This window comes from Vidua chalybeata, chromosome 5 (assembly GCF_026979565.1).
Source record: "Vidua chalybeata isolate OUT-0048 chromosome 5, bVidCha1 merged haplotype, whole genome shotgun sequence".
Classification (NCBI taxonomy): domain Eukaryota; kingdom Metazoa; phylum Chordata; class Aves; order Passeriformes; family Viduidae; genus Vidua; species Vidua chalybeata.
This window is the reverse complement of record NC_071534.1, coordinates 43,647,470-43,664,185: the sequence shown is the minus strand read 5'-3', so window position 1 is coordinate 43,664,185 and position 16,716 is coordinate 43,647,470. Positions and strand designations below refer to the sequence as shown.

The following is a 16,716-nucleotide window of genomic DNA, read 5'->3' as shown; positions in this document are numbered from 1 at the left end:
GCCATGCTTCAGAGAAACGACTCTGAACAGACAGGGCTTAACGAATGAGTTTTCAGTCTTGTGTTTAAAAATCATGGTTCCATGAAGAGCTCTGTCTCTTTACATTACCCCAGCCCTGGTCTCAGCAGTAAATTTCTGATTTCCTCAGAGTCTTTTCTAATGTTTGTAAAATAATAGCTGAGAGATTCAAAAGCAATTCTTAATCCTAGTTCATTAATTTTGCTGGTGTTATTTGCTCCATTTTATAGATACAGTGTTTACGTGCAATATTTTCAGAAGTCCCAAATAATTTTGGGTGCTGAGCAGAAAATCTCTGATTTTTTGGAGCCCGTCTGTTCAAGGCAGAGCTCCGAGTGACTGCAGTGGCAGCTGAAGTCTGAGAATAGTTCTGGTTAGAAGGCACCATCTGATCCACCCCCCTGCTTAAAGCAGGGCCAATTTTGAAGTTATACCCAACTTTGAAATCAGATCAGGTCTTTCAGGGTCATATCTAGTCAAATTTGGGATATTCCAGATGGAGATTTCCATATGAATATTTAATACTTCTGCAAATCAGGACCTGGAAACACAAACCCAAAGCACCCAGAAAAAGTAATTCTAAAAGTTGCTGTCATAGGGGAAGAATGGATAACACTGAAGGAACAATCTTCCTTGTCTTTCTGAGCACTGAAAATCGCATCTTGTGCTTCTGGTAGGTGTTGTGTGGGGAAGTACACTTTTGGCTCATTTCTTGAGGCATCATCCTTAATATTGCGTCAGCTCAGTTTCTCATAACCAGAAGACTGCACATATCTGCATTTAGTCCTGTGCCCTGAAGGAAATGAGTCTCTGTCAACACTTAAGGGCTTTTAGCAAGTCCTTTGTGTCTTTGAACACTTGTAGACTTTACAGCCTTGTACTTACCCCTTGTAATGGGGAATATGAGATGTCTGTGGGTTACCAAGGACAACTGAACTGCTGCCATCATCCTGAACACTATTGTGAGCCTTCCTTCCTGCAGGAGCAATGGCTTCCCACATTTTGAGAGAGATGCTGTTGTAGAATATTTTAAGAGTTACCATGGCCTTTAAAAAACTCATGACCTTGTACACATAGGGTCCCTACATTTCTTCATGCGTTTGTAGGTTCTGGTTGGTCTGGAGGAAGAGATGAGGGAGCTGGGGAAGGAGATAAATGAAACACAGACTGTGATGAACTAACTCACAAGTGTGTGTGTTTTTTCAAAGACTGCTTAACTGAAATGTATGAATGTATGCGATATTTTAGGTATTTTGCCCCTTTTTATTTTTCTGTGGTAAATACATAGAAAATAAAATGTGCCAGCCATGGCTGGGGAACTGCATGATAACTGTGAGGACTGGTTTCTCAGGGATTGTTTGTCATGAGAGCAGACCTGGCTGTATTTCACCACAGACTGCTTGGGCATGAGGCTACAAGGTGGAACTGTATGCTCCAGTGAAGGGGCTTTGAGTGCACAGTCTCTTGTGGTGACACTTCCCCAGCCACAAGGCAGTGCTGTGGCTTCTCTCTTATGGTGCCTGAAGCTGGGTGATGCAGGTTTTTCCAAGGCAGGAGGAGGCCAGGTGTGGTGCCTGAGGTCCAAGCAGGAGGGTACTCATCAGGACTACTGCGTTCAGGCAGGGAAATTTGGCATTATTTTCCACATTAGTGGAAAGCTGACAGGGCCACCTGTACACTCTCCCATGGCAAAAGACTCCAGCTCTGGGGACCTCCTAAAGTGGTTTGCAAAAAGGAGAGTGTAGGAGCCTTGGCTGTGCTGACCTGTGCTGTGGTGGCTCCTTGAGTGCCAGGCACTTACAGAGCTTTGCGTGAGATGGTGCCAGCCAGGGCAGAACTGCATCAGCAACTGGAGGCACCTCACAGCAGCCTGTGGATACTTCTGCACTACCATGGGGATGGATTTCCACTCTTAAATCCAGTGGGGTTCTGTGGTACACAAGGAATGGAAAATACCACCATTAATTGTCCTAGGGATAATCTAATCGAAGAGTGGCAAAGAATGCAAAGTCAGATGCCACAGAAGATCCAAAAGTGATAAGTGTAAAGTAACTGCTCGGCAAAAATTTGGTTTTCATCTTATTTTTAAGAGATCATAAAAAAAAAATCCCAAATTTTGAGCTTTCTGTTTGGAAAAAAGCAGACCTAATACAGAAGGGTGTGCTACAGGCAGTGGTCCAAGAGCACACAAGAGATTTGTAAAAGTAATGCTTCAGGAAACTTGTTCCAAAAGCATGTTCCAGCAAATGATTGCACTGAAATTAATCACAAAGGAAAGCTACAGGAGCCAGCTAGCACTTTAATATAAACTGGCGTTACTTTTTTGGAATGACTGGAGCTGTACTGATTTATACCAGCTGATGATCTGGTCCACAAACGTGCTCTTATTCCAACTTTAACTATTTCCCAGAGTGTAAGGGTGTCTATGTCTATCTCTGTTCATTTAAGATTTCCAGATGCTAGTCTGGATGTATGCTTACAGTATGCATTAAATTGGTCAGCTTGGATGGAATACAGGCTTCCTGACATGCTCATTGGATACTTTCATTTCAACATACAAAATGAGCTGGTTGATTGTGAGAATCTCTCTTTTTTTTTTTTTATTTTTCTTTCTTTTTTTTTTGGTTTTTTTTTGTTTGTTTGTTTTTTTGGGCATTGAAATTCTCAGCGAGCGTAAATGAAAAGGGCCTGTTCCCACAATCCACAAGGGCAGACTATGTTAATAGTAGTTATATGTGTATGTCAAATGTATTTGTACATGAAGGTAGCTCCTTATATTTAGATTTGCAGTCCTAGGGAAAAAACAGCTACCTGTTTATGAGCTACCAAAACCTTTGATTTCAAACAATTTAAAGTGGCATTTCTCAAGTCCTGTCTTTATGAATACGCCCTCTGATTCTTTTTCACTGCACCTGTACAAACAGCAACAAAGAGAAAACATGTGAGTGTGAAAAGGGCCTTGAGCTTCTCCCACCTACTTAATGAAACTTCCTTGCTTCTTTTGCAAGCAAATGAAAGACAATAAATTACATGAGATGCTTTTTCAATGGCAGCAGGAGTGATAGGAGTGTCCTTATTTGATGCTGTAGGGGATAAGGCTTATAAATGGTGCCATAAAAAGTCCTTCTGGGTTGTGAAAGCTCGCAGAGAATGAGGCAGCTCTTTAAACCAAAGTGTGCTGTGCTTATCATGTGTTTGATCTGGTTTGCCACGACAAAGAGTGTGCTAAAATTTTTGCAGCTCAACTAGTTTCATCAGAGCAACACAGATTTATACCAACTCAAATTCTGGATAGAAATCTCTGCATTTCCACTCCTGTTGGAAGGACTACCAGAAATATGGCTTCTAACATTAATATTTGAGATAGCTGACAGTTTTTTAAGCAAGTAAACTTTAAACCAGATACAGATCATTCAATTAGATGTAGTTTGGATTACACCTTTGGACACTGGAAAAGAACTGCTTGTACCATATCTAGACATCTTGACTAATTTAAATGAGGTAAAACTAGGTAGTTCTAGCTGAAAATGAAACGACCATTTTCAGTTTCAAACATGCAGTTCACTGAACTGGGAACTCCATGAACTTGAGTGTAATAGTGAGCTGGAATTTCTGAACGACAAAGGTGCAGCTTTTCTCTGGGGCCTCAACTGAAATCAAGGAAAGGGATCTAGACTTACTTGGATGATTATCCAGCTCAGAAATAACCTATTCAGAACAAGCAGACATCATACATAGAAAGGAAAAAGAGAGTAATGTTCAGCTAACAGGATTAAGTCTTAGAGGTCAGGAGGTGTATGGATTAAATAAGAATTGCCAAAAGACAAACTTGGTCGAATTTTTCAAACACAGCTAAATCAAATAGAGATTTTTTTAGCCACACAAACAAGAAGATGATTTATAAGCACTGTTCAGCAAAGATGGTGAAGTTGAGGATAATACAGATATGGCCCCAAGATGAATATTTTGGCTCAGATTTCAACAGAGATGATGATGTTAAACAAGACTGTGTTGCTAATGGGAATATGTGAATGGAAATGGAATTAACCACATCTGAGGTGGACGCCAAAATCTGAAGAGATTAATGTGACTGAGTCAGCTTGCAGCGGAGACACATCCTGGAAAAAAGAACTGGTTAAAGAAACTGCAAGTCTGCTAACAGAGATTTTGAATGTGTTTGTTGGAGATGAAAGCTCTTCCTTGAAAAAGCAAGCGTTGGATCTAATTTAAGAAAAAAAGGAAGAAAAGTCTCATCAACCACAGGTCTGGCTTCAAGAATATATGAAATTTCAAAATACATGTTGGATATAAGCAAATAAGGACACAAAGATGCAAATGAAGTGGCAAAAGTAGATCATGTCTGAATAACCTGAAAAATTATTTTCATTTTTAAGAGTATGAGATATAACTCAGTTACCAGGAAAGTGCTTGACTCAGTGCTGCATAGGAAATTGCTCATTAAGCTGGAGAAAATTTGGATTAGCTGAAGAATTGTGAGGTGAAAAAAAATGAAAATCATGTTGAAAGGAAAAATACCAAACTGAAAGGAAGTTACCAGTGGAGTTCTTCCAAGATGTGTCTAGGGACTGATCCTATTTAACATTTTTAACAACTTTGGCAGAAAAAGTAGTACTGTGCTCATGAAATTTTCTGATAATGCAATATGTAGTGTGAATGTGGAGGAGTGTAGTGTACAGGAAGAATTGGATAAGTTTCAGGACTGAAATAATAGAAATAGGATGAATTTAAATAACCCAAAAGGTGAGGTCAGGCACTTTAGGACTCAAAGTTTTTCCCCAAGCAGGAAGCTATGAAAAAAGAATTAGGAATGGACCATTTAATTGCCAGATGACACAATATGTAATGTGCCCATGTAGAACATAGATGGGATCAGATGTATCATGTGGGGAACCTGCAGCAAGGACCAGTATGGGTGCCATTTTGTGACACAGATTACTTCAAATGGAAGCAGGATGGTTTCTAACCAGAAGAGTTCTGTGTTTCTGGAACATCCATCTGTAAACCTGAATATGCTCTCAAGACAGAACCTTATTAGTTTGTGGAAGCTGGTACAGCAAGGTGGTTGGAGAAGATAGAGGCATCAGTCTAGGAGTGCTCTTCTGCGTCTGATTTCCTTTACAGCTCATGCACAGCTCAGACACTCAGCTTGGTAGAGTCTCCCACGGACTAGCATGAGCTTGAATCCCACTTTTGATGAAAAGTAAGCCCAGATTTGTAAGAAATATCAGTAGCTGTTAATTGCTTGACTAGCTCAACTTCCAAATACATTCTTGTCTCTGCAGAGGCAAATGATCCCCATGAATACTGTATCTCCTGTAACAAATCCTGTTAGGTAGTGACTCTTGACTTTTAGACAGCTTCAGCAGTGCAGCTGGCAGCATCTACTTGCACTAGCAAATATTATTAATTCACGTTTTTCTCTTTTTATAGGTAATTTTCCCAAGATATACCCCAAAACATGCTGAATATGTTCTATAGAATCTTAATCTCTATGATTTTCATGCAGTATGATCAAAATATGAGACATATTTTCAGTAGCTGGGCTTTCCAACCGCTTACTATCATTTTTCCTCTGTGTAGGGTCCTCTGCAGTTCTGGCCTGTAGATGGGCGAAAGCCAATGGGAAAGGTCTGTGCCCTGTCATGTTCTTCAGCAGCCTGGGAGAGTCTTGTTTGCTACAACTGTGATTTCTGCTAAACTGATTTCTCTGCAGTTCACAATCAAGACAAAAGAGCCCTCTATTTGACAAGTACTCTATTTAGCTGTGAAGAAGTGCTCAGATGAAGGTTTCAGCTGTGCTGCACTTAGTGTAGGGAGGACTGCTCCATGAACCTATTAACTTATTATTTAGACACTGGATGGGCACCCTTCCAGTAGATGACTGGATGTTCACATTTTTTATTTGCTAAAGATTTCTTTGACCTTGGTGAAAACAGAAAGAGAGGAAATAGCATTCGAGAAGGCAGAACTTAAAATGAAAAACACATGAAACAAGAACTCCCTGAGGAACGGAGGAATGGAGCACTGGCCGAACTTGGGGGTGTTTGCTGCTCAGCAGCCTTGCCAGGACATATGCGGAGCAATAGTTGAACTTTAAATTATCCGTGTGCAAAGGAAAAGAAAAAATGCCAAACAAACGAATAAGTTTGACAATGGAGGCTACATCCCTGAGATGTAAATCTTTTGTTATTTTAATAACAATTTAAAAAATGTGGTTTTGGTGAATTCACCAATGGATGTTCCTGGCTTCACATATGTCTTTCATTTTAAAATACCAAATTAACTCACAGTTGATTTCTATGGTCACCTTTTTTTTATAAGAATGCGACCCTGCTTAGTGAAAGGCATGTATTTATGACTAATTTAAGGTATAGAAGTTTTGTTACAGTGGCCCACACCTGTCACAGACAGTGATTTATACATGTACTGACTTGCCATGTTTGCCTATGGCTAGCTTAAAATTACAGATCTGGTACACACAGACTACACAGTTACAATACCAAAAATATTATCCACAGAAAAAAATTGAATTTTCTACATACCACAGTCCAAAGAACTTTACAGAGCAGGAGCTTCAGCTCACATCATGTTTTTGTACAGGCATGTACTTGAAATCCATCTTCTCTGGAATATAAGACTTATTTAATAAGAGGGGAAAAAAAGAAATATTTTGCAATAGTGAATATGGTTCTGATTTGCTGCTAACAGAGACTCATCCTTCTCAGGCTTAAACCCACTTCAAATCAGGAAAGAAAAGTGACAGAAAAACCTTTTTAAAATCTCTGGCAGAGCACCCAGAACATGGCTCATGAGATTGCGGCATTATAACGGTGACAGGGTACAGCCAATCTGCTGCCTGCTGCTGATTCATGCCCTACAAAAGACTGTCTGCAGAAGACAGTCTGGGAACTGCTAATCATAAATAGTGTCTCTGTATGGTCTTAAACAAAATCTTTACCCCTTCTGTGAAAAATTTTAACCTTAATTATTAATTACCTTAAATAATGATGTGAAATATTCATTAATTACAGCATTTTTTTCTGTAAATAACTTTAAATTTTACTTTCTCCAGCCTGAATAGTTAAGTTTTGCCTCCAGTGTTCTTAGCAGACTCTAGAGGTGTTCACCCTTGGCTGTTTTCTATCCTATGGGGAGGCTGACCTGTAGATCTCATATTGGCGACAGCATGTCAGGCAGGGCTAGGACTGAAGTGGATATGGGATGTGCAGCTCAACACTGCTGACAACATCCAGGCTAACATCAGGCCCTACTGCTGAAGGGCTGTAGCCCCATTTATGCCTATGGTAAATCCTTAAATGATGCAACAAAAAACAATTCCAACGTATTTCTTTGGGTTAGAGGAGAAGAATGCCAAAGATCCATTCCCTTTTCCTGCCCCAGACTCCCTGTTCCCTTCAGACTCTGAATTCTGCAGACACCCTTGAGCAGATTGCCCCATTAAGTGGGCATTTTTTGCCTGCCTGGAGACCCATCACCACCAAGCAAAGACAGAAACACATTGATAGCACCATGTCCCTGGACTGATACTTCTGGAGGGGATAATACTACACAGTGGTCACATTGAAGAAGAAGGGTATAAAATAAAACATTTCATACAAGTAAATAAACAAAACAGAATAGAAAAAACCCAGTATTTTCCTCTAAAAAACCCAGTAATTACCTGTTGCATATTTTTTTTCTTATGGAGATCAAATAAACAGTTTTTAACCAAGCTTTATAGGACTAACCATACTTACAGAACATCCCTGGTTGACCCAGTGTACAGTTCTGGCTTGTATAACTTCCATGATCTGTCCTGCTTTTTCCATTCCCCTCTCCATTGTTTTCACCCCTGCTTCATGAACCTACCATGCTCTGGAGACTTGGTTTTCCTTGCTTTTCCTGCAGTAGCAAACTCTTGTTTTCTTACTCTTCTATGACCTTCCTAGATACAGGGTCACAAGAGATGAATGCTCAAGGTCTGTGGCAGTTTATTTAGTTCACTCTTAATGGGAAAAATGTATATGGGTATAATTTTTCTGAGTTCAGACAATTACCTGTACATCATTTGCAGTTTTCTTGTTGATATGATGTGTATAATATTTAGTTTTTCAGGCAGTTACATCAAGTTATTTGATATAGATATATATATGTATAGCATCTGCAATGTAATTCATAAACCAAGCTGTGGCATCTCATATAGCCCTATATTCATTGAATTTCAATATACAAAGTCTTGTCTTTTAAAGCATTGTTTACTTTTGTCTGCATAAGACTTAAGTAAAACCTCCTATGATTCGAGATACTAGATATTATTACAAAACTTAAATATGAGTAAACATAAAACAACGGTCTCTAAGTCTGTATCCACAGTAAAGTCTCAGCTAAATAAAGGAAAACCAAAATATATATTACTGTAAAAATTAAGGAATATTGGATATCTTGTTTGACTGAATGAGGCTGGAAGCCAGAGACAACTTTCATTTGGATTTTTTTTGTTTTGTGTGTCTTCGAAATGTTCTTATTATTGAATATCATGTGTCTTGCTGTGTTTCTAAACTCATGCACATTTCCTGCTAAGAACATATGGAAAAGAGTAGATGGTTCAGGGTGAAATCTGGATGACATAATAAACCGTGAGAGAGAAACTCAAAGGATTAATACAGATCCAAAAACTGAAACTATGTCTACTGTTAAGCGCATACCACCATTTTTTTTATAGCACAGATATTTATGAGGCAAAAATAGGAAAACAGAAAAATCAGACCATTACAGATGCTAGGATTTTGTATATGGGTATTCTAGATGTAGTGGCAATTTAGAAATGACAATTTTTTAACGTGTCCTCATTTTAGTTGATGGTAAGAGTGGACAGAGCCTGTGTAAATTTCAAGTGTGATTGTGTTCCATTATTTTCTTGCTTTCTAGGGTCTGGTTTCCTCTCTGCAAGTGGAAAACTACCAGTGCTCTCCCTCACTAAGGCAGGTGAAAAATGCAATGTGCACAGATTTGCTGCTGATGGCAATTTGAGGCAGGCTAGTGAACACTGCAGCTATTAACATGGAATACCAAGAGATTGATAGGAGGTGGTGTTGCTTCTCTTTACATTCATGCCTAGAAATACATTTCTGGACAGATCCTCAACTAGGACAATTTTTTAAAATTTAAATATCTGATTTCATAGAGGTGTAGAGCTTAAAGGAAGGGGCCACAGCTCATGTCTCCGAGTGTCTGTGCAGAGCTGGGCTCTGCCAGGGCCTGACAGGGGCTCACCACTCAGCCTTCCTTGGCTAGCCACATGCTAGGAATGCCATCCTGTCACCTGGCACTACAGCCAGGCTCTACAGCCAGGCTCACTGCCAGAAATGTGGAGCATTCAACCTATCCAGGTATGGCTGCATTCACATCTACTCTTAATTTGACCACTCCCATGTCTGTGTCCTGTGGTGGCACAGGAAAACCAGAGGACTCATCTCAATGAACTAAGAATATTTCCAAAGTATTCTGCAAGATCCTTACCAGTCACCTTTGGTGCCTTAGACCGTGTATGGAGAAAAGGCAGTTTTTGAGACCAGTTTTAGGCTCCTCTCTTCACATGCAGTGGCTTGCCATCAGGACTTGCCTGCTTCTCTCAGTGACTGTCAAAGAAGCACAGGAGCTTTGTCCTAATGCAAACTATTCATCTAACTTTCAAATTCCTTAACTAGAAGACATGAACCTCACTGCAAGGTTTCCTAAAATTGCAATATGTATTGAACTGAATTAAAATCTGCTCCAAACCCAGCTTTTGAATAATATAAGTTTAAATTTCCTTACTAAGATGATTCTCAGAGTAGTGATGGCAGCTTGCAGCTTTGTGTCCTGGAAGAGGACAATAACACCCACTGAGCAAGCAGTGGCTGTTTTTTTCCTGAAAGGCAGCTCAAAGAGTGCAAGCCCTGATAGGAAATGCAATAAGGATTTTCTAAGACAAGCTCCTTCCTCAGCTGAAGACAGAAGAGTGCTTGGAGAAGACATGATGCAAGTTCTTTTCAAGCCGAGCTGAGGAAGCTGCCTGGGAAGTTGCTATGGGAAAGGCCCAAGGGAGATCAGGGAGGCATGGAAGAGGTAAATGTCTATCTGGATGTGGTCTGTCAGGAGTTTGAGGATTAAGGGATTAAAATTTCAATGAACTGCAGAGTAAGCAGGAGAAGAAAAAGGCTTGAGTTATACAAAATAATCTGAGTCGTTATATGCAAGTACTAGGACAGTATGGCAGCATCTGATTGCTTCCTAAGCCCAGCTAAGGGAGAGCTCAGGGGTATATGAGCAAAGGTCTACCTAGTTTGGAGTGGGAAGAGAGGTACTGATATACTCCTGGTGTCCCTGCCCACAGCAGGAGGTTGAAACTAGATGAGTTTTAGAGTCCCTTCCGACCCAAACCATTCTATAATTCTATTTGAAAGAAGGCTTTATCTCTTTGTCAGGAAGGCTTTAACACCTCATGTAACCATTGCAGAGGAAATGGGCACAGAATCTCTTGCACAAGGACAGCACATCATGGCTGAGGAGGAGAGTTGAGGCTACATGTTGAAAATGAGTTTATGCTCTGTACAAGCAAACTCAAATCTCCTCTGTAACAATAATGAGTGGATGTTCACTCACTTTTCTCCACATTATATGCTTTAATACATCTCATCATGCCACTATGGAAAAAAAGACTGATGTCTGTTTCATACTGCTGGTCATAAAGTAAGTGAGGTTCAATAGCACCTCACTGTAAGAAAGCAGTTCAATCTGTGCTGCAAACTTGGGAGACTGAGACTTGTAAAGTACTTAACTATTCACTTTGTAAAATGAAAATCAACCAGATATCTTCTGTAATAAGTGCCTTTCTTTCTGTGCACATTCCAGGCTAAGGATAATAAGGCTCCTTACAAGGGAAGGCACTAACAGGAAGAACTTGAATCTGTTACAAATAACATAGTGGAAAATTTCCCCAGGCAGCTGATCTAATTTTGATTTTCAAAAAAAATCTGCGTTCAGTATGAAACTGCTTGTAATTGTAGTCCTAGTAATCTTTTTCACAAGTTATTGAAATGAGTTTTTAGTCACATCATGGTAAAGTTAGAAATAAGGACATTGGAAAGAAGGGAAAAAGATCATTCTTATTTGGCTCCCTACTTAGAGTGTCTCAGATTTTAACACAGCAGCAATAAAAATATTCTATTATTTCCTGCAGGTCCCAAAAGGAAGCTGTCCTGCAGAATCTATTTCCTGGCCATCAGAAAACACTGGTGCAGTAACACATTCAAATTTGCACAAGCAAGGATTGATTGTATTAATCTTTTGCATCTCACTAGTCTTGCCCAAATCCTTGTATTTATGGAGTTGAAGTATAGGAAATAAATATTTAAAGTTTGTATGTCCTAATTTCCAGTCTATTTTCCTGAATACAATTAGCCATTATTTTAACTTCTATTCTTTGCACCAGTATTGTATCAGCATGGACTAAGTCCTCACTGTACCAAAATGTCAGTTTTCTTAAGTGGTCATTTTGCCTGAGGGGTGTCTAAAGGATTGTGTTATTGCAATTGTTTACTTATGCTGATTACAGAAGAGAAACAAAAAATACCCATAAAATCAGAAGTTAATCTTAGCCAGGAAATAAGTAATATTGAGTCACTAAACCTGGCAAAGGTGGCTATTTAACAGAAGCTGTTCAGAGTCAATTTCTGTACATATTCCACTGAAGCATAGCCATGGCATTTATTTTAGGTACAAGTGCCAAATTAAACATTTAATTTACTTTTCTTTTACACTAAGTTGTTGTAAGTTTGGCCATATGTTGCTATAGGTACTGCTACAGATACTACTAGAGCAAGGATGACACTCAGAGAGTTCTATTTTCTGTGGGGAAAGAGTGCCATTTCAAAGCTATTCTTTCTGCTGCAATAAAAAATAATAACACCAAAAAATGTCCACACAGGGAACTTAGAAAATTTTTGTTTATTTTCTACATCCAAGGGTGGGACGTCATACAGTATTTGGTTAACTGTCATTGTAGTAAAAATACATTCGTGAACATAATTTTCTATCGGGCAATACATTTTTTAATTTCTGGTTTTGATGTTTTGCTCTTACATGTGTAAAGTAATTCTGAGAATCACCCCTACTAAATCTTTCAGTTGTCTCTCATCCTACTAATGCTTCACAGAGAAGTTATTCTCAGCTTTCACTGAAGCCATTGTATTTCTAACCCACTTCAGTCTGGAGAAATAACACGCTGCTTTAATTAAGAGAGAAACAAATGTAAACTAGAGAGAACTAAACTCTTTCTCCCACTGAAAATTCAGATGCTGAGTGGTTTACAGCAGAAATCCCTTACCCCGTCCTGAATGATATGTAAGCACTGACTTGCTGCAAGAGGATGAGAGTCTGATGTTATGGGTGCAAATCCATTGAGGTTTGCTGTGATTTACATCCACAGCCCCAAGAGAAGAGTCTTGTTCCTGGTTGCCTCAATGCTCCTCAGCTGCTATCAAAGAGAATAAATTTTGCTAATCTGATATCACAGTAGCACAAAAAAGGAGATTTTTTGAAAATGTTGTCCACAGGATTCATTTTGTTTCTGCAATTTCTATTTGTTTTCCCTAAAGATCTCACAGTTTTACATACAAAACATTGTTCCTGGAATATCTTTGGGGATAGGAAAGGGTATACACATTTATTAATTCTCTGAATCCCTATTTGAGAAGGAGTAGCTGCACATTTTGTGAGTTAAGAAGACAAAAATTAGGACACCTAGTAAGGAAATCTTAAGCAGACTTCAGAGAGACAGAACACAAAGAGAGCATAGCTGGGCCTCTGAAAATGCACTTCCTAATCTTAAAAACAAACATGCAGAAGTGGTCATGATAGCTGTTTCATGTTACTCCTGCAAGATGTTTCCAGGGATTGTGGTTTCTTTTAGCCCCATAAGTTTGGTCCAGAAGCTTTATAGGCAGCGAGGGCTGCAAACTGTAGCTGGCACAGACTATGACAGGTCACTGGTTAGGGATCAGAGTGCAACAAGGGGCACTCTGTGGATGTGGAAATGGGTGTTTCTTGGCATATTTACAGATACCACTCTCAGGTGTGGCCCCTCTCATCAGAGATGGATGCTGTCTGAGGAGGCAATTCAGGAAGGAAGCCTGAAAGCATGTGGGTGTGAGTCCTGCCCCAGGGAAAAAGGGGAATTGTTTATTTCAGCAGCAGGAAAAGAGTTGGCTCTAGGCATTTATTTCCAACAAATAGATTATTCACTAAACACACGATTTTTGTTGGCCTGAAAATATGCTTGAATCAAAACCACATCTGTAGAGCTGTTTAAGCTGGGTTTTTGTGGGTTTTTTTCTGCTGTCCTCAGAGGTAGATATGTATAAATTTATTTCCTCAGGTCTAGATGTGAGTTTGTGGATGGTGATGGCCTCCACAGTCACTCAGCGATCTGAATATTCACCAAATCTTTGTGCAAAACTCAGCTTCAGCTCTCTCTTCTGTCTGAGAAGATTTCAGCATCAGTCCCTGTAATGGACTCCACCACCATGCTCTAGGGCCGGGATTTCTAGAGTTCATACCACCCATAGCGCACAGGTGGCTTCAGATGGACAGGAGCAGAATCTAGTCCAAAAATACATGCCCAGAGAAAGCCTTTTCAGGATATGTACACTAAAAAAATCCCTGGGAGCATCAAGGAAGGGGCAAATCTCTGTTCCTGCTGTGGGCTGGTCAAGAGAGGATGGCCCCAGAGCCTATGGCTGTTGGGTGTACACCAGAAGAGGCAAGCCAATGTAGTGCAGGCCTTGTGCTGGTAGCTGTTTAAGCTGTTTAAGCTGTACAAAATGAAACGGTGGCAGTGGGACCAGCATGAGTGTTCCACTCTGGTTTGGGAGCCAGGCACTCTGCTGGGACCGCAGGTCCTGTCCCCTGTACTGGGGAGGATGCAGAGAGATGGAAGATGAGGAAGAAGAAGGTTTCTGGAGGGCTGAAACTCATTTGCTTTAGCGGCCAAACTAAAAAAAAAATTACACTCCTAATCACTGTATGAAATTATTTCCACCGAATGAGCCTTACCCAGACTCCACCATTTTTGTGCCCAGTTGTGCTGAGCCAGCAGTCAACTGACTGAGCTTGTGTAACCGTATTTTTCTGTAAGCTTGTAAGATCTGTGTCCCTTGGTTTTTGGCAGCTGGATTTTCTTGGCTGGATGTTAAGGTATTGTTAAGTGCTGCCTTACTGTTTCTTGTTTTTTGCTGACATAACTGGTCCTGGTGTCACCAGAGGGATGCAAGCATAAGTTCCCTCATTTTAAAAGAAGCAAAAAGTTTCAAACGTAGTCTTTCAACCTTTAAAGCAAACTACAAAGACAGTCTATTTCCTAAGGCTTTTTGGGAAAAATTGAGGGAATGAATGGGACAGGATACATTTTACTGCTTTGAATTACTAGCTGGCTAAGTTAATTTAATTTTGTTTTGCGTGAGCTCTGCTGTGTTGGACTTCTATTTTAAATAACTGGTAATGTGCCAAAAGCTATGGATAGCCATTGTCCTTTGTATTTTAATTGTACTAAATAAAATGAGAACAATGGGAGTGAAAAAAAACCCTAGAGGTGGGTCACAAATAAGCATTATTTAGTTTCTAACAGACATGTTTTATTTTCCCAGTTATAATGGAAGACATAAAAAAGGCATTTAAACCTCCTGAACAACTGAGAAACAAATAACCCTGGGTCCATTACTGTCTGAAACAAAGACTTTTTTATATTTTTCCTGAACAACTAATAAAAATTAATCTTTACTGTTTAAATTATGTTTGTTTTGTTAATAGAATAGACAAAAGAACTAATGAGAAATTAACAGGACCTCCAATGGAAACTATTGATATGTGACATGTGGTCAGCTGAACACAGAGTTAAGCTTTAAGCCAGAGAAAAGCAAGAAAGATCATACTATATTTGACACTATCCAGAAACCAGAGAAAAAGCTCAGTAAGTTGTCAAAGGATAACTTAGTTTTGTTATTTTACATTGAGCTAGAGAGCTTCTCATTATTGATAAAATGCAATGATTTTGGTAAAACAGCACCACCATTAATTTCCTTTATGCTTTGCATCTAAAACCAAATAGGTTGTTGGGGTGGGTTTTAAATGTTTTCTGAAGGAGAAAATACTGCCACTTCCACATGTCAATACTGCCATGTTGCTGACAAATTCATCTGCTCCCCTCTGCCTAACTGCTCTCTCCCAGCAGCCTATGCAGCCTAGATGCAGTACAGGATGCTCCATCTCCCTTGTGTGTACTGCTGCTCACAGGCAGCTTGTCCTGACCTCTGTAAAAACCCTGTCAAGTCTGACAACAGCCTGCAGTACTGGCATCTTATCCTGTGTTTGTTGTACTTCTTTTTGTCAGTAGTTTTTTATTCCAAAATCATCTACTTCACTGAATCCCATCCAAGCTGGTATGATTTCATGGAGGTTGGTTTTGCTGCACTGGCATGTTTATTGGTTAATTGATCATCTATAGAGGAGGGTGTCTAGAAATCTATGTCTAGTACCTCTGAGGGAACACTTTGCACTTCCCTAGTTATTCCTATAGCAAACTCACATTATTTGTGGGCACAAAATATTTGTGAATAAAATACAAGGACAAACAACCTATTGTTTGTGTGGCAGGAAGTATGAAGTCTGCAGAAATGCCCTCAAGTTTTCTGTTGGTTCTTTTCATCAGGAGCACCTGTATACGGCTAAACAGCCATATACATAAATCTTGTACTATTTGCATTTTACCCCCAAAGTCTTCTAATGAGTCTGTGCTTTATTTTTATAAATTTTTTATAAGCTGCCTAGAGGCTTATATCTGCTGGCAGACATATTTTTTGGTAGAAATCATCTCACATTTCATTAAAAAGAAAAAAAAAATCCCTATTGATATCCCAAGAATGAATTTTCATCTTTGTTACATGGCTTATCAAACAAATGGTTCCAATTCTTCAGATTTAATACTAGACAGATGTTGTGTTAGACAGATACTATCACACTTTTTGGAATTCTACATGATAGAAGATATATTTTTGCAGGCTGTGCTGCACATCAGACAAAAACCTTATCCAAAAAGATATAAAATAACATTCGTGAAATCATAGTATTTCAAACCCAGAGATGCTATTGCATGCTTTTGGCCAAAGTCAAATGGGAAGGCAAGCAGCACACTGGAGCAGCTGGGACACAAGTCCCTCATTACAAGCTCAGGACTGCAAGTTGATTAGCACTCTGGCCCCAGTCCAGAAAAGCAGTTAGACTGAAAAAGTCTGTAGGAGTTGGGTGTTTAAACCCTTTAAGCTTATTTTAAAAATCTTAGCCTTAAGCATTTGCTTCCATAGGTATATTCACATGTCTAAATAAAGCAGGTTGCTGGCAGGGAACCTGAAGACTCACCACCATGTAGCTGCAAGTCCTGTTCACCAGACTCCTCTTGGTGTGGCGAGAACCAGTGATGCTGGACACTCCTGATATTTTCCTTGGAAGGAGAGAATCTCTTCAGGTTCAGTAAAATGGCAGAGCCTGATGTCAAACACTGAGCACTCTCTGGCATTGTGAGACAAGCAGAGAAGCTAAGAAACCAGGCCAGTGAAATGAGGGAAAAAGCACTGCCCAGAGCCA

The 16,716-nt window shown here is 39.6% G+C and overlaps 1 long non-coding RNA gene across 1 annotated transcript in view; it reads right to left on the bottom strand.

The window, feature by feature from the left end:
- The window catches only part of LOC128788901 (uncharacterized), an 86,240-nt gene extending 79,506 nt beyond the window's left edge, over positions 1–6,734 (bottom strand). Inside the window, exon 1 of the long non-coding RNA XR_008431248.1 lies at positions 6,582–6,734. This is a non-coding gene — a long non-coding RNA (uncharacterized LOC128788901). The remainder of the gene's footprint in view (positions 1–6,581) is intronic.
- Between the last annotated feature and the right edge of the window lie 9,982 nt (positions 6,735–16,716).